Below are 19408 nucleotides of genomic sequence, written 5' to 3' on the forward strand. Positions count from 1 at the left end.
CCTTGACCAGGTTTCTAAATTTTCTTTCTCTGAAATAGAAGAGGTGATTCTTTTCACCCATCTACTTCATTGTAAAGTTCTCTTCTTCCTAACTCTTAACAGCTTAGTTCTTCTCTATCTACACTCACTCTCTTGGTGACTTCATCCAGTCCCATGGCCTTAAATATTTATAGGCTGATGACTCCCAGATATACTTCCAATCTGGTCAGTCATCTCTTCTGAATCTCAGGTTTACTCATCATCTTTGTGTTGATATACAATAAGCATCTCAAACTTAAAATGACAAAGGTGGCCTCCTGATTGTCCTCCTATAGGTCAATGGCAACTCCATTCTTCCCATTGCGCAGCCCCCATGCCACAGTGCATCCTTGACTTCTTTTCTTCACAACCCACATCCAGTCCATCAGCAAACACTATTGGCTTACTTCAAAATGTAAAATAATTCAACCATTTCTCAGGGCTGCCAACACCACCACCATCATCATCTCCCACTTGGATAGCTGCAACAGCTGGTTTCTCTCTCTCTGCTTTTGTCCTTCCTCTAATCACCTCCAGCAGACAAAGTATTCTATACATTATAGAATATTATAGTACTTTATATACTATAGAGTACTATAGTACTATAGATACTATATAGTGCTATATATACTATTTATACTATTTCTATAAAAAGCAAGTCAAATCATAGTCACTTTTCTGACCCAAACTTACTAATGGTTCCTCTTTTCACTTAGAGTAAAAGCCAACATCCTTACTAAGGTTTAAGAGACCCTGCAAAAATCTGTTCACTGGGCTTCCCTGGTGGCGCAGTGGTTGAGAGTCCACCTGCCGATGCAGGGGACACGGGTTCGTGCCCCGGTCCGGGAGGATCCCACATGCCGCGGAGCGGCTGGGCCCGTGAGCCATGGCCGCTGAGCCTGCGCGTCCGGAGCCTGTGCTCCGCAACGGGAGAGGCCACAGCAGTGAGACGCCCGTGTACCGCAAAAAAAAAAAAAAAATCTGTTCACCATGATGAAAAGGTTCTAATATTGATGGTGGTGATAACTGCACAACTCTATTAATATACTAAAAACCACTGAATAGTACATGTAGGGTGAATTGTAGAGAATGTGAATTATATCTCAATAAACCTGTTATTAAAAAAATATTGAATCCCTAATCCAATCTCTTCTTTTACTATCCTCTGCCATGTGTATTACTCTCAAACCACATTGGCCTTCCTTTTGCCTCTGGGCCTTTTTACTGACTGAAAGCCAGGAATAATCTTTCTCCTGATCACCACATTGCTCGCTCCCTTCAAGTTCCCTTCTCAATGAAGCCTACCCTGCCTACTCCTGGCATTACTGATCCCCTAAACCCTGTTCTCTCTTTTTTAAAAACTTTCTAACATACATATTATATATATATATATATATATATATATATATATGTATATAGTCTGCATTATCTGGCTCCCCTATCCTACCCACTTTACTCTCCAAATATAAGTTCAATGGAGTAGGATTTGTTTTGGTCACTGGTTGATCCCCAGTAGTTAGAAGGGTGCCCTGCACAGGGTAGACACTCAATATTTATTGAGTCAGATATTGTTGAACGAATAAGTTGTACAGATTTAGAGTCGTAATTAATGAACTAGAACATAAAACTGTACATCTTCTGGTCTCTTCTTATATAGAAGAGAATAGAAACCATTATATAGAAACCACTTTTGATTGAATCATAGTTTTGTTGGTTGTACTTTTTTAATTACAGAGGGTTATACACCCTTATCTACATATTATATTCTTCTTTGTACACCTTTCACACCCACCCCAATGATTTTTTTTTTTTTTTCCAGTACGCAGGCCTCTCACTGTTGTGGCCTCTCTCGTTGTGGAGCACAGGCTCCCGACGCCCAGGCTCAGTGGCCATGGCTCACAGGACCAGCCACTCCGCGGCATGTGGGATCTTCCCGGACCGGGGCACGAACCCGTGTCCCCTGCATCGGCAGGCGGACTCTCAACCACTGCGCCACCGGGGAAGCCCCCAATGATTTTTTATATATTATTTTCAGGAGCTATAAAATGGCCCATTGTGTAACTACGGATTTGTGACCTCTACCAGTCTGTACTGTATACACCTATAAAACCCAACAGATGAAAAGGTGCTTAATTGCCAAGCTTCAAGTCTTGTTCTTTGGGTGTAGCATAAAAAGATTATAAGGATGAGGGAAACAACCTTGAAAGGTTTTTATGAAGGTGAGTTTTGAAGTGGGAGATTTAAAAGAGCAGAGATGGGGTGTTTTGTTATAGAAGCAACATATAAGAAACACAAATGGAGATGAAATTGAAAACATTGAGTAATACTTAGGATACTGCAAACAAAAGAAATAAGGCACAAAGGAAAATAAAAGCCTCCTTTACTAGTATTTGAACTTTTACCTCTTTCTCTGGCTTTAGTGCTTATAAGCATTTAATCTCTGTTCACTGGAAATTTCTGCCAGGAGAGCTTATACTCTGAAATTGCTTGTAAGATCTATTCTGTGAATAATATGCATTCTTATATTTTGCTTTGGTCCTCCTTTACTTTGGCAATGAAATGTCAGTCTCCAGGTCTGGAAGATATTAAATATTAAAAAAGGTTAATTTACGATTAAACCCTATAAGGCTGTGATCTTTTGAAGAGGGTATGGGACACAGTCTTTTGAAACACCTATTTCTGTGGGCTGGTCTGGAGGATGTCTGACAGTACTCTGTCTGGCTACTGTTTGACTTTATATTCTAAAGGTCCAAAGTAGCCTCATTTTTAGTAACCAAAGAATGCAGTAAGCACACCGTTATCTGACTGTCCATTATGAACACTTTACTCTTGTGCTTCATGGACCATATCAGTTTGTGGCAAAGTGATGGATTGTGTTTAACATTCTGTTGTTGACCTATAAGGATTTTTGCCATATGTTGTAGCTCATCCCCTTTAAGATAGAGGAGGGGGAGGCCCTATTAGTATCACTGGCCACTAAGCAGAAATGTGTCAGGGATTTTGCTTTCTCAGCTGGAATATCACCCTTGGCAAGCCGTCCTCCCTATTTTAGGGAAGTGTCACCACCAAATATAAGTCCTGTGTATAGATTCATTTGACTGTTTATATTTTATGTCTGTATCTTAGGGATGTTTTGAAGTGATGCTATAAAATTAAGATCTATGTGGCTACTTTGCATGCATAGCCAGCATGATAAATCTAACTTGATGTCCTTCTAAGAATGTGGACTGAACGCTGCACGATCTCAGGCAGGTTGTTTACCCTTTTTGTACCTCAGTTTCCTCATTTATCAAATTTTTTTTTTGGAAGAGAACTGCCTTTTCCGCAAAGTAGTAGGTATAATCCTACACATAGATAAATAAAAGCAGAAGTGTTCTGGCTGACATGGCCAGATGGGGGTGGGGCTGAGGGACAGAGGACTGCAGGTTTAGGCCTCCTCTTACCAAGGCCCCAACACCCCAGCTCAACTCACAGTCTTGGAGACACACACTGGTCACAACTGGAAACTGAAAACTTTGTTCTATAAGACCCTTCCAACCCTGACATTTTTTGCTTAATAATTTTTTTATTCTAATAATCATTCTATAATTTTCAGCAGCCACCAAAAAACGTTTAATATCTTATTTTACCACACAAAAACACGTTATTTTTCTGGGCCTTAAAAGCTTAGTCACCAGATAATCTGTCTAAAGAATTAAAAACACATTCATATCCCTCTGCTGTGGTGTCAATTTTTTAAAATCTCAATTCATTTCAATAGGTTAGTCGAGATTATGTTACAGCTTGCCTTATTAACCTTAATATATTGCCCAGTTACCAAGTGCTAACTAACCAAATGGAGTATGATTTGGCACTGTGTCTTAATAAACAGGTCGCACCTGGGAGCTAGTGGGAACTCTCCCATCTGAGAAGAAACAGCCACAGCAGATGGTAAAACGACTGAAAACCAGGTGGGGTCATTGTTTAATGACCATCTGAATTAAGTTTGGTTAATTTGGCGTGTCTCTCATTATCCCTAGCAACTGGACCCTCTACTCCATTTTATAAGTTTGGGTTTATATCTTTTACATAAACTATCAAAACAGGTCCATCTGTGATCCGGAAGCTATACTCGCCCTAAATCCAACCACAATGTAAATCCTAAAGTCTTTGGGTCTGGCTGTGGGAGCTCTTAAACGCAGGGCTTTGGCAGTACTCTGCAATTAACTTTTTCTCAAATGCCTTCTTGTCATCCATGACATGGATAAATATCCCTTTACTCTTTTCTGAGTGTTTATTGAGAAAAAGAACCTCCTCGTAACCTAAAACACTTATTAGCAAGAATTTCCAACAACCTGAGATGTCAAGATTTCAACCCATGTGCAATGCTTTAGAATTTCTCCTAAACTCTGGATGTGACAGCAAGTTGGCTTCCAGGGATGTTTCAGAAGATTTCTAACTAGACTTGTGATTTATTAATAAAAAGAGCTGCTTCGTTAAATGCTTGTCATTTGCTTGGCACTTTTTATTTATATGATATCACTTGACTCTCACGACCATCTTTGAGGTGGATACTGTCATCTTTACGTTATTGCTGAAGAAGCTGTGGCCTATTGGAGGAGAGTTAAGCTAGTTACTAGCTCAGAGGACACACAGCTAAGGGGCAGAGTCAGGATGCAAATGCACGTCTGCGAGACTCCAGATCTCACCTCCTTAGCAGCGGATCATCTTCCTCTAGAACAGCTCTCAGCATCAGAGCATGGTATTCAGAATGCACACTCTTGAGTCAGGCTTGGGCAAATCACCTAACCTGTTTTGTCTCTTTCCTGAGTAATCATAGTACCTATTTCATGAGTTTATTTTTATGATGAAGTGAGATAATATAGACACAGCACTTATAGTGTGCAGCACAGAGAATACCATAAGTGTTAATTATTTGCCACCCATTTTCCAATTCCTTCATCAAAGTAAAATGTTGTATTTTCATTTTCTCTAAACTTTGGGGCATCGTTGCTGATGGTAAAAGTACTGGGCTTCCTGGTCTTCAACTAATGGTGTGAAAAATTTCACTGAATTTTATTGTAATACAGTCACAGATGAATCCAACATACGTGTTCCTCTCTAGCTACAGAGGAAGCAAACTTTCCCCGTTTGTGCACTTTAGATCTTTATGCAGTTTTGATAGCCTGAATGATGTATTTCTGCGTGCTAAGGAACAGGGCTTGATGTTGTTCAAAACCCTCCTCTTTTGTGTGTGTATGTGTGTGCATGTGTGTGTTTTAATACAGAACAATGTGTTCCTCAAACTATAGAATACTCTTAATGTTTCTTTTATCCTCTGAGAGCTTCCTGTATTTGTGGACTCCTTTCAAACCAGCAAGTGCAGCCCCAACACCTGGCTCCTTCCTACTGCAGGGAACATAAATTAACTGGTAGCGTCCTGTAAATGTTATGAGCGGGAGCTCAGGGAGCACACAGAGGCAGGCCAGGGTGCTTTCAGTATCTAGCAGTTGGTCCTGATGTAGTGCCTCAGAACTGGTTTTAGTTGACGTCAGATAACGCTGATATGCACCAGATTGACTTGTAGTACCAGTAAAGCTGATCCCTCCCACTTCCCCTACTGCCCCTGTGCTTGCCAGGACGCTGGAGACCATTATGAACTCACAGTTGTCATTTGATCTCCATCTGGCTGCTGTCACTAAAGCTGCCTTTTATCGCTTGCCAAAAGTGTAACGCTAACGACATTTCTCTTTCTCACAGATCTTTGCTTCTAGTCCTTGCTTTTCTAATTTTCTGGGTAGTTCCAAATAATTCTCCTGCTGTCTACTATGCACCACCATCAGGAAACTAACAAAGGACACACCAGAATATTTACCCAGATGTCTTCTTGGTGAACAAGATTTAGCAATAGATTTTTTAGGAAGTGTTAGAGGTGGGCTCTGGCTTTGTTGACTTCAGATATTATGTCTTAAGTTTGATGTGGTTTGAATTTCTGATATAAATGTGAGGTTTGTGTGTATGATCTCATGCTGTGGTAAATTTCATGGAGCTGTAGATCACAACAGTCTAGCCATACAATTATATGGGTCCCTGTATTGGATTAGAATCTACACAAATTAAACAATAGATATGAGTAACATGCCATAAATTGGATCTTGTAACAGCTTAATAATCTGAGGAGGATAGAAGAATGGATCCTGAGGTGATGTTTAATGTACTTAGTTACTAGACTGTTCTTAGTTAAATGATCATAAATTTGGAACCAGCTTAAAGATTTACTGTTAGTGATCGTCTAGCAGCTAAGATTTAGCAATCTTAGCACCACAGACTGAAGAACATTCTTGGTCAAGAAACCTCTTTAGGGAGGGCCTTTCACATTCAGTAAGTGTTGCTGTTGGTGATGATGATGGAGTATCATAGGCTTTAAAAGTTTTGAAAACAAATTTAGGACCCTGATTTTTACTTAGTTTAGCAAATTAATCCTGTAAGAAGTAAATATAAAGAATCTTTTATGTTTGTTCTCAGTATACTGCTCATTAAAAAAAAACAAATCAGGAGGCACTACATTCTATATGAATCCATCTTGTGTGTTGATGTGTAAGAAATGAAATAATTTGCAAGGACATATATCACAATGTAAACACTGTTCCTCTTTGAGTGATATGATTACAGGTCATTTTGATTTTCTTATTTTTGCTTACTTTTATATGATAATGTTTCATATAATAAGCATGTGTTACTTTTTAAAAGTATTTTTAATAGAAGTAGAATTTACCTTCAGTGAAAGACACAGATCATACAACTTGATGAGTTTTGGCAAACGTACACACTCATACAGCCCAAGCAACATATAAAGTCCAATCAAGATATTACCCCAGTCAAGATATGTAACATTTCCATTGCCCCAGAAAGCTCCCTTCTAACCCTCTTCCAGTCAATCTCTGCATCCCATAAGCAACCATTGTTCTGATTTCTATCATCATAGATGTACCCGTCACTTTTAAATTAAAAAAACAGCATAATTATTTTTGTTTCTGTTTTTTAAAGAAACTTCTGTATAAACTGAGATAGGACCCCAAGAAAAGTTGACACTGTCCCCTACCTTGTCAGTGAGGAGATAAGAAAAATAATAGAGCAAGAGCTTAGGAGAGAGAATTTAAGAGTGAAATCATGTAGCTCAAGAAAACTCAGAGAAGAGCAAGATTGTATAAGATTTTATAAGATCTTAGATCCATTATTTCATTCAAGTAGACAAAGGGAGAAAGTCTACTGGACTATAAGCTCTAAGAGGTCAGGGACTATATTTATTTTGTTTCGGGTATCCTCACTGCTTTACACATTACCTGGCAGAGCTGCTGACTCAAGAATTATCTGTGAGCTGAATAAGTGGATACTATTATTCAGTTAGTCAACAAATATTTACTTACTCTTCCAACAAATATTTATTGACCTCTTGCTATGTGTCATGGATTGTGCTAAGCTCTGGAGATAGAACGGTAGACAATGGCCCTTAAAAATGGTAGAGATGGTCCCTAACTTCACAGAGCTTACAACGTGTCTTGTCAGGAAGACTGATATTAACAGAGTTCTAGAGGCAGAGAAAATGACACAAGTGAGGGATTAGAAAAAAAGGAGCTTGGTAAGCTTGGAGACTGAGAGAAGGCCAGTACAGTGAGGGGTGAGGAGGCAGGAGGTGGGGCTGCAGAGTTAGCCAAGGACCAGATGATACAGATAGGACCTTGCTGGTTGTCAGATGGATTGGGGATTTTATCCCAGGAAAAACAGGGAGCCATTGAAGGATTTTAATCAGGGGATGGACCTGATCGATTTTGTGTTTTAAAATATTATTCTGGGGACTTCCATGGTGGTGCAGTGGATGAGAATCCGCCTGCCAGTGCAGGGGACATGGGTTTGATCCCTGATCTGGGAAGATCCCACATGCCGTGGAGCAACTAAGCCCGTGTGCCACAACTACTGAGCCTGCGCTCTAGAGCCCATGAGCCACAACTACTGAGCCCACGTGCCACAACAACTGAAGTCTGCACGCCTAGAGCCTGTGCTCCGCAACAAGAGAAGCCACCGCAAGGAGAAGCCTGTGCACCGCAACGAAGAGAGTAGCCCCCGCTCATCGCAACTAGAGAAAGCCCGTGCACAGCAACGAAGACCCAGTGCAGCCACAAATAAAAAATTAAATTAAATCTTTAAAAAATATATTACTCTGGATCTTGAACAGAGAGAGGATAGCTTGGACAGAGGCAACAGTAGACAATCAAGAGGCTGTTATAATGTTGTAAGAGGGAGTTGAGGGCCTTGGGGAGGGCGGCAGTAGAGGAAGTGAAAAGAAATGGAGTGAAGGCCTATTCAGAGACAAAACTGAGCCTTAACAAGTGATTGGCTGTGATGAATAAGTGAGTAGAGGTGTCAAGAGTGACTCCAGGTCCTGGTACGAGCACCATCTTGGTTGATGGTGGAACCATTTACTTTTTTTCTCTCGGATCATTATGCAAAAGATAGCATGGTGAGGGTCAGACCTCTGTTGAGCAGAGCTCAGACCATGCATCTAAAATGTGTCCATTGCAGACCTGAGGTGCACAAGTAGTGATTTGGAATGGCTGGTGCAGGCAAAATGGTGATGGTGGAAGGATTTTGATGCCCACAACCTGTTCTCTTGGGTATCTTTTCTTGATCTTGTCCACATTCCTCCTTTTCTTTTACCAATCCTCATATCCTTTTCAGATATCTGATAATTCATCCCTGCTAAGGTGATTTCTGATAATTGTGGCTCTAAGGTGGGCCGCCTTTGTACCACCTCTTAAACCGCACATACCTTGAGTTTTTGCCTTATAAGAGTAGTGGGGAGATCGGACGGGTCACAGTGTCAGTTGTTGCCATTGTAATTTCTTAGAAAAACGAGGCTGCCCTTAGGCTGTGTAGGCTGGGCCCATCCTATTTCTCTCTATTTCCCCTATTATTTTCTTCCTTGTCCTTTTCCAGTATTTTCTTTGCACTCCCTGTCTCTCAGTTGTCTTTATTTTAGATCCTAGCTCTGTGTCTTTGGAAAGTTTACTTAAGGTCTCTGAACCTCAGTCTCTTCAACTCTAATTGGGGGATAATATCAATGTCAGTGGATTCAGTGTCTTCTACATGGCAATTTCTCACTGCTAATTGCTTTCCTCCACCACCCACTCATTGGCTCCATTGCTGGGAGCCATCAGGAAGTCACTCTCCGGTGTACCCAATTTTAATAGGCAAGCTTAAAGGTGCCACCACAGTGCATTTAGAAGGTCTTTCTTTCATTTCTATTCCCCTCCTCACTTGCCCATTACATGAGGACATGCCAGATTTGTGAGATAGTCATTTGTCTCACCAACTTGTTAAGTGTAAGCCACTGGACACTACAGTTATTAAGGGGGAGAGTATGGCTGGAACTGCACAAATACCTCCCCACCATGAGGAAAGCAATTCAATAAGTGCACTGTACTGGCTGCCGCTCACAAACATCCTTAGGTATGAAGCCTAGTCCTCTGTTCAAGGTGTACACATACGAATCAAGCAAACTAACCCATATCATGTATAACTATGAATACTATTTGTGTTTATCAGTTAACAAGGACCCAACACCCACTCATTCATTTAGTCATACGTGGTTGTTAAGCACCTACTCTGTGCAAGAGGGTGCACTGGGAGCGGGCCCACAAGTGATGAACAAAACAGAGTTCCAGTGGAATCCATGTGCTATTGAAGGAAATGCACATGAAACAACTAATTACAGGGTTAATTGCTCAATTATAATTGTGCTAAATTCTACAAAGAACCATTTACAGGTTGTTAGGCGAACTTATAGCAGGGGATCTGATGCAGTAGAGAGGTCAGGGAGGTGGGGGGAGACTTCTGGGGAAATTAATGAGCACTGAATGTGAAGGCTAGAAAGCAGTTCCTGGTAAGGAAAAAGAAGAGTTCCCAGCTGTTTGGAGGATAAAGATTCTGAGTTTCCCAGTGCTGCTGGTGGGTTGTCTCAGGTTCCACCCTGGCACTGTATTCCAGCCTTGGTGACTGGTTGGTGTTCTGAAGCTGGGATCTGTAAGGATCTTCCCACCTGGTTACACCCAAAGGAAAAAAACCTACTCAGGTATCCTCAGAACCAATCAATTAACATTGGGTAGAGAGGGAGTTCCCTGGTGGCCTAGTGGTTAGGATTCCGGGCTTTTACTGCCGTGACCCAGGGTTAATCCCTGGTCGGGGAACTGAGATCCCACAAGCCATGGGGCACAGCCAAAAATAAATAAATAAATTTAAACAAAAATAAATAAAATTGGGTAGAGAATAAAGAGATATTAAATATCACTTAATTTCCCTTACCAAACACACATACAGGCCACTCAGGAACCTCACTTTATTGAAGGTCTTTTTTGGGACAACCAATTTATACCTCCATGAGATCACTCAGTCCTCTATTAAGCTTGCAATGCAAATATAAACTCCACTTTACACCCCAGGTAACACCCAGGGTCAGGGAGATTAAATAACCTGTCTAAGATCACACCTGTACCAACCCTTGTCCCACGAAACCCCATGTCCTTTCAGCTACACCAAGCTCCCCAATTGTTGGCATATTGTCAGATGATTGCTGTCCTCTCTAGGGGCACTTAGAACATTAAAGAAACATTTTAAGTGACAGTCCTGGAACTAGAGAGTAAACCCAAGTACAATCTGCAATGTTGCCATTTTAAAAAATTGTTATTTAACAAAGATGATGATGACTCGTGAGCAGGTCCATGCTTTGACTACTTCAGTTTGTGTCTGCTGATAGTACGGTTCGCTAATTTTTATCAGCAAAGAGGTGAAAAGGAAGTTAACATGATTAGGAGAATTTCCACAAATGGGCTGAAAAACTGAATAAAAGAAAAGAGACTCAGAGGATTCAGGAGAAGCAGTGTGAACACATTAGTTCTGTGAAGCACCACCATCGTCCCAGGATCTGGGTGTTTTACTGTCTTCACGTAAATGAAACTGATATTGCTGTGTTTACGTTGACCTTCTATTTCCAAATACTAATGTGTTATTTAATTTTATCCTTATTGTATTGGAGATCACATTCAAATAGTGCCAGAAAACCAAAGAGAACTCAGGAAGATTTGGGGAACAGTTTGGCAGTTGAGAAATCACATCAGCAGGGTTCAAGGATCATTTCTTTTAGTATTTCATAGGAAAAACTTGAGTGACCCAAAAAAGCCATGGTTCTTTGGAAGGAGATCAAGAAACAAATAAATAGACTCTTCATGTGCCTCTTTGCTTGTGGGAGTTGCAGAAGTGGAAATCTGCGCAAGGATTTCATTCCTTACAGTTTGTACAAGGATTGGGGGTGTCCCTGATATAAATGATGCAAAATAATTATATGAAGCATGGCTTTCAGTGGGTCTGGTAGGCCCAAGCACAACAGTGATGTGTTCTCTTGAACCCCACTCACTTGGTTGAGCCTTTGGTCCACTCCTCTTTCCTTACAGGCTCCTTGTGCACCGGGAGTGTTAACTCCGGCCAGCTGTACCTCCTACTCATCTCTCAGATCTACCTTTCTCAGACATCCCCACTGGAAAGGCCAAGTTCAAGACCTGAGCCTCTCAGGCCCCGTATAATTGCTACTGTTGCCATGCTTTTCCTCTCATCCTCCATCTGCTCCCAATAGGAGGGTCAGAAGAATCTTTTTGCAAATGAATCCAATCTGGTGGCATCAGTGCTGAGAAGCCTTCTCTGGCCTCTTGCTAATTATGGGGCAAAGTCCAGGGTGCTTAGCAGGGCATACCGTCTGACCTCTGCTGACCTCAGTAGTGTCATTTCCTGCCTCATAAAGTACTTCTGCCCCAGGTACTTCTTGTTCCAGCAAGGCTGAAGCATTTATGGTGCCCAGCTGTCTGGCTTCATGGGCAGGCAACCTGTGCCCTGCACTTACAAGGGCTGTTTGATTTAATGCTCTGCTATAACCATTTTGAAATTCTTAATAATTTGTGAACGAGGGGTCCTGCATTTCCATTTTGCTCTGGGCTCAGCAAATTACATAGCTGGTCCCGGCACCCAAACATCACATTGTTTCCCACCTCTGGGTGTTGCGTGTACTCTTCTCTCTGCCTAGCATATCCTTCCCTTCATCTCCATCTCCTGTGCTCTTCTTAGTCTTTCAAAGCTAATTTGAGGGCTTCCCTGGTGGCACAGTGGTTCAGAGTCCGCCTGCCGATGCAGGGGACACGGGTTCGTGCCACGGTCAGGGAAGATCCCACATGACGCGGAGCGGCTGGGCCCGTGAGCCATGGCTGCTGAGCCTGCGCGTCTGGAGCCTGTGCTCCGCAACGGGAGAGGCCACAGCAGTGAGAAGCCCGCGTACTGCAAAAAAAAAAAAAAAAAAAAAAAAAAAAAAGCTAATTTGAATACCACTTCTTTAGTGAAACCTTCCCTGAACACCTGTCCCTCTACCCTGACCACATTAACCCCTCCCTCCTCTGTGCTACCCCTTTATGTTACACAAACGTCTATTATAATCCTTCCAAGCTATATGGTGATGAGTCACCTATCTGCCTGTCTCTCTACCAATCTTTGAACTCCTTGAGGACAGGGTCCATGCAGGGCCCAGGCAGTGGAACATAATGGTTAGGAACTCTGGAACCAGACTGTCTGGCTGGGGATCACCTTGGAGAGGTCAGCTGGTTTCTCTGTGTCTTAGTTTCCTCATTTCACAACAGGAGGATACTTATAATACCTACCTTGAAGGGTTGTTGCTGTGAAGTTTGAATAAGATAATCCACATAAAGTGCTTGGAACAGGACCTGGCGTATAATGATATTCAATAAATGTTTCTATTCTTATACCTTATTCTCTTTTGTGTTCCTGGAACCTGGTACAGTGGCTAGAATATTTGTTATTTGAACATTTATTGAATATCTAGCGTGCACCAGGCACCAGGCTCTGTGCTGGCTGCCTGAGATACAAAGTGAAAGAAATCATGACCTCTGCTCTCAAAGAATTTAATTTTAGTCAGGGAGAGACACAAGCAATTAACAATCACGGTCCAACGTGATAAAATCCTAGGTGAAAGTTACTTTAAGAGCACAGAAGAAAGGCATCCAGATCTTGACGTGAAGCTTGATCTGAATTGTGCAGAATGGGTAGGAGTTAGCAAACACTGAAAACGAGAAGATTATTCTAGGGAGAGGGAATAGCACACGCAAAGACACCCAAGTGTGGAAGTCTCACATGTTTAAGGAGCTACATGTCATGCGATGTGGCTGAAGCAAATGGTGTTTGGTGATATTCTGGGAGACTAGAGGGATAGATTGGTAGGACTAGCAAATAGATTTCAACTCTGGTCTATTGGTAGTGGCTGCCTGGAACATTGTATTAAGAAGGATTCTGAAGCCGTGCCCAACCTCTGTGGGAAAAAGTGATGGGATACAGTAGCTCTATGTGTTATGGGAGCAGACGAGGGGAGTGGGAGCCTGCATGTCACATATCTGCCATTGTTGATAGATTAGGTAGGGCCTCATATGCTGTATTAGGAGGTTGAATTTTATCCTGAAAACCATAGGGAATAATTGAAAGATTTTAAGTATGGGAGTGACATGATCAGATTACATAATAGGTGTTCCATAAGTGCTGGTTGAATTGAACTGACTACGAGCCCCACTTCACTTATTAATGATTTAGTGGATCAAATGCACTGAAATGATTGGAACCCAGCAAATAAAACATGTATAACTGAGCTGATCGTGCTCGGAGGCACTGTGCTAAGTGCTGAAAGAATTGGAGCAGCATCTAAAGGTGCTTAACGTGCTCCTATGGTATGGTTTACACAGTAAAACGGTCTGGTTCACACTGTAGTTTCAACAGAGGATTAAAGTGGTATTAATAATTTATGCAGCTATAATATTTCATGCTATAAGCTGGATGTTTCCCAAAAGAAAGACCTCCAGCGGGCTTTTTGCACCTTTAACCATCCTGCTGGTTACAAATCAAACAGTACAGAAATGATTGGAACAGATTGGAATGTTTTAAAATATAAATCTACTGATATATGTTTTTATACATTTTTCTAATAGGTATTTATTTGTAGCCAGGTGAAAAGGGCTCTGAAATTTGGGTTACTGTAAAAAATAAATTCCCTGACCTATTAGTCTTATTAAGAAAATAAATTAAAATTCTATAAAGTTAGCATTTGTTATTGCAATCATTGTCTTTTAACTGTGACAGGTGAAGAAAATCTTGCGACAAGAATACACAAAGAGGGGGGTTATCATCTACAAAGATAGTATAGTAGCCAAAGGCACGTATTTCTATTTATTTTTCCTTGATTCCAAAGGGGTTTAAGGTAGCATAGAATAATGCAAACAATATAGCAAGGAAAATGAATTTAAAATAACTACGAAATATAGGGCAAAGGGAATTTGAATGATTTGAATGCAACAAGATCCAATGGAGTCCACCTGTGGGATTAGAGCACAACACAAGAAAGCGTATGTATCTCAACACACTCAAACTGAGCAAAACTGGGGTTCTTATCATGGACCAAAAAGAAAACAGAAGTAAGTGACATTTCTGATTTAATGATTATAAGCAAAAAGACAAAAAGTAGATTTTTCAGATACTGCCTAGAAACGATGAAAAGAATCGATGAAGATATCGAGATTAAGAGGAAAATGTGTACCACGTTGACTCACCACGTCACTCCTTGTGTGTCTATTTGTTTTGTCTTGGTAGCTTTCTGGTGTTTCCTCCCTTTGACTTCCTATCATTATAAAGGCTGACAATGGTCAGAGATCAGTACGGGAGAGTTTTGTCTTTGTATAAATATTCTTCTCTGCAGTCCCATTTCAGGGGTTGAGGGTAAGAGGAAAGGAGTTGGGCTGCAAACAAACTGAACATGCAGTGTTATGTCTATATTAGTGGGATCTAGGATAGTTACTAATATATAATTGATACTCTATAACTGTGAGTTGAAAGAAGAAATGAAGCTTCCCAGAATTTGTCAATCCTTACAAAAATGTATAACCACTAAAGGTGTATGCCTATATGATACCTTTATCATAGCTTCCAAAACTCAGTTTTTAGTTTGTATGGTCATGTTACCTGGACATTTTGTTCTAAAAGTCTAGGCTACAATGAAGGCTTAAGAAGAAGGTACATTAGGAAGACAGAAATGGAAGAAAAAAAAAATCAAAGAGAGGGCACACAGCAATTCGTCTTCCTTGCTACTCCGTTATTTGTTGCTTCCTTTTTTCATGCTTTTGTAAAAACAGGAAGACCTTCAGGGCCTCAGACAACACTCTCCCACTCCCACCCAGCTGCCCCTTATTCTCAAAAAGGATTTTTTTTAGCTTCCTTTCACTGAGACTTTAGAACACTTGAGAGATTTGGGAAGGAAAGAAGAGAACACTTTTTTTTTTTTTTTTTTTTTGGTAGCTACTTTGTGCCAGGTGCTCCACTAAGCAATTTAGCAGTGATTATACTGTTTAATGCTCACAGAAATTTTTATAGGCAGGTATATTCTCACTTTATCAATGAAGAAACTACTGCTCACAGAGCTGTCTAGCTTCAAGCATCATAAATAATGGGATGGAGCTAGGATTCAACCACATGTCTACCCAACATCTTCCCCCTTTACTGTGCAGAAGTGCTTCTCCCACTCTCAAAACTTTCTCAGGGTCTTTCTTGTTTTAATTGTTGATCAAGATCCTCTATGCTCCATGATCATGAGGACGTAGTATTCTTCCCCTGGAATGGGCCTTAATGTTGTTTGTATTTCTAATACATTTGGCATTAACTGTTAACATAACAGATTAATCCAGTTAGCCAGGTGCTTTACAAAGATCTATTGTTTGAGTAAAGGAAAAGGAGGCCGTGGCAAGTATATAGAAAAAATACTTTCTGTACTGTCACTAACACAGTAGATCTCCCGTTCCATGAGTTGACCAGTAGAGTGTGTTACTCAAATTACCAATATGTTATAATGATGATGATGAGAATGATGGTGATGATAGTAACACTCTTATTTACTGAGCATTTAACATGTGTCAGGGATTGTTTTAAACACTACTACTGTGTCATTTAACTTTAACAATAATCCTACGAAGTAGGTGTTATTGTCCTCAGTTTACAGAGGACAAAAATGAAGCTCAGAGTTGTGACTTGCTGAGTTCTTACAGTACTAAATGGCAGAGCTGGGTTTGAACCCAGATTTGATGTTCATGCCCCTATTTTTAGTCATGAAGCCAAATAGCCTTCTACAATAACAACTGGCACTATGTTGCTATCCTTAGATTTTAGTTTTGCTTTCGTGTCTCTACCGAAATTGCATTTGCAGGACTTTTTTTCAAGTATACTTTGTGTGTGTGCATGTGTGTGTGTGTGTGTGTGTGTTGTGCGTGTGTGCATGTGTAGTATGTGGTAGTAGTTAATTCTGCCATAATGGATAATTTACTAACATTTCCACAGCTTCAAGAGTCTTCTTGGCCAGGATATGCTGGTTTTGTCAAGTAGCTTAATTTTACTATAATTTATAATTCTTATTTCCTATAATAGTAACAGTCTTCAGAACATGCTATTATATTACTTTACTTTCATACATATGTATATGTATATGTACATATGTATATGTACATATGTACATATGTACATATACATATGTACATACATATGTACATATGTACATATACTCATATACAGACACACCTCATTTTATTGTGCTTCACTTTATTGCACTTCATAGATACTGTTTTTTACAAATTGAAGGCTTGCAACAACCCTGCATTGAGCAAGTCTATAGGCACCATTTTCCCAACAGTATTTGCTTACTTTGTGTCTCTGTGTAACACTGGTAATTCTCAAAATATTTCAAACTTCCTCCTTATTATTATATTTGTTATGGTGATCTGTGATAAGTTATCTTTGATGTTACTACTATGACTCACTGAAGGCTCAGATGTTTATTAGCATGTTTTAGCAATAAAGTATTTTTAAATTAAGATATGTACATTTTTTAGACATAATGTTATTACACACTTATAGATTACAGTATAGTATAAACATAACTTTTATATGCACTGGGAAACTAATTGTATGTGACTCACTTTATTATGATATACTCTTTGTTATAGTGATCTGGAATCGAGCCTGCAGTATCTCTGAGGTATGCTTGTATACAATATGAAAGACCTGTGCATAAATCTCAGTGACATTATTTTGCCCTTAAGGTAAAATGATGTCCCCTCTCACAACCCAGCTTCTTCCACTTCTCACTCATCTAATATGTATTGAGTACCTACCGTAAGTTTGTTACTCTGCTCTATATCCAGGACACAGAGATCAAAGGGCATGTTCCTCTACTCAAGGAATCCATAAAAATTTATTCTAGTTTATGTTTAAAGCACAGATAAGGTTGATCTTAAGTCAGTGGAATAGTCCAAGTATAATTAGTGAAATATATCCTGGTTGTCCCTCTCCCCACTCTCCACAGAAACTCTTTCATGATACGGCAACAATTTATAAGGTATCTCTCTTCAGTGTGCAGAGTAAGAGATGCCCAGTAGCCTATGGATACATTCTAGTTAGTTCCTGCTCCAGAAGTTCCCCCAAAGTCCTGGAACACTAGATAGTGAAGGGGTTCCAGGAACTGAGAGATCACCTTCATAACTATTGGAAGATTCTGTTATTTTAACTCTGTTATCCAAAGCCTTGAAAAACATGCCCTATAGTTGAATACTGGCTTCTTCATCCAATCTCTGTCTCATGTTGCTGTGTTACGTAAGCCTTCCTGAGCCTCTCCATCCTTATTTGTAAAACAGATAATAATGTCTTTTTTTTTGGTTTGCTTATATATTCATTCATCCAGAAAACATTTTAAAAAATATCCACTTGAGCTAGGCACTAGATAAACAATGTCCAGCACGATAGATGCTGTTCCTGCCCTCGTGAACCTTACGGCCTGGTGAGAGAAAGAGGCAATAAATGAACTGGGTGCTATGATAGAGAATAAAGAGAGGAAACATGCTTTGGAGTGGGTGGTCAGAGAAGGCCTCTCTGCAGAGGTGACACTTAGGCTGACATCTAAAGCATACAAAGGGCATGCTTTGTAAATGGCAAGTGGCAAAACTGTCTTGGGTAAGGGAAGTAATTTGTGCAAAGGCTCTGATTTGATAAAAAGGAGTTGAGAAACTGAAAGTAGCCTAGTTGTTCGAAAAATACAAAGGAGGGCATTATCCTAAAAAGTGGATATTGTCTACCCCCAAACCCAGTAATTCTACTCCTGGGTATATATCCTAGAGAAATTCTTGCATTTTTCTACTAGGAGACACATATAAGAATACTCCTAAAAAAAAAAAAAAAGAATACTCCTATTAGCACTAACCTTTGTGATAGTACAAAACTAAAGCCATCAAAACATTGACAGAAGGAAAGAGAAGTAAATCTTGGTACAGTCCCATGATGGAATGTTATACAGTGGTGAAAATGAGTGAATTGTAGCTACTCAAACCAATAAAGATAAATCTTATAAACCCTACTTTGAATGGAGAAAACAAATCATTAAAAAATAGCTTACCGTATTATTTATTTAAATAATCTTAGAATACCCAAAATATTTAAAAAATTTTATATACATATTATATTGTAAAAGTATTTTTAAAAAGCAAGGAAATTGAAACTTTTGTTTCTAGCCAAGGTGTTGGAATGGAGAGTAAATTTACCTTTCTGCCTTAAACAACTAGGAAACTAGAAAATTATATGAAACAATGGTTTTCAGAAATTGGACAACAGCAAAGCAGGGCTGTAATGCTTGAATGAAGGAAAACAAACAAGGTGAGCTCTGTAATTGTACCAGCTATCCCCTGGAAGGAATTGCCATGTGGTAGCACAGAAAGGGGAAACCCAAGCAGAGCCTTGTTGAATGGGAAGCAGAGACTGGAGTTAGGGGAGAGCAAGGCAGCCACAACTTGCTGGGCAGAGTACTGCAGAGGAGGGAGCTGTGCAGAAAGAGAGCTCCAGAGATCTGTAGAAGGGTCAGCTAAATGTCTATGGCTGAGTACTTACCTACGCTTGAGTGAGACAGACTTATCCGAGGCCAGGGAAAGACCACTCAGAAAAGAATAGGCAGAGCAATTCCTGGACCTAACAGGACTGAGAAAAGTTCTTGCTCCCACAAGTAAGAGTGGAAAGATCTCATAATATGTGGGGCATCAGGTAGGAACCTTAAAGATCAAACATCTTAGTAATGGGTCTAAAACTATACTAAAGGCTGCTGTGGACCCATAATAAGAAGCTTAAAAGCAAGCTTGGAGAGATCCAGGTGTGATCCAATAACTTAACTGTGTGTCAGAAAAAATATAATAGTACTTAAAGCAGTACAAGAAAATCTAGCAACCAACAACATAAA

This window comes from Grampus griseus (genome assembly GCF_964374135.1).
Source record: "Grampus griseus genome assembly, chromosome: 1".
NCBI classification, from domain to species: domain Eukaryota; kingdom Metazoa; phylum Chordata; class Mammalia; order Artiodactyla; family Delphinidae; genus Grampus; species Grampus griseus.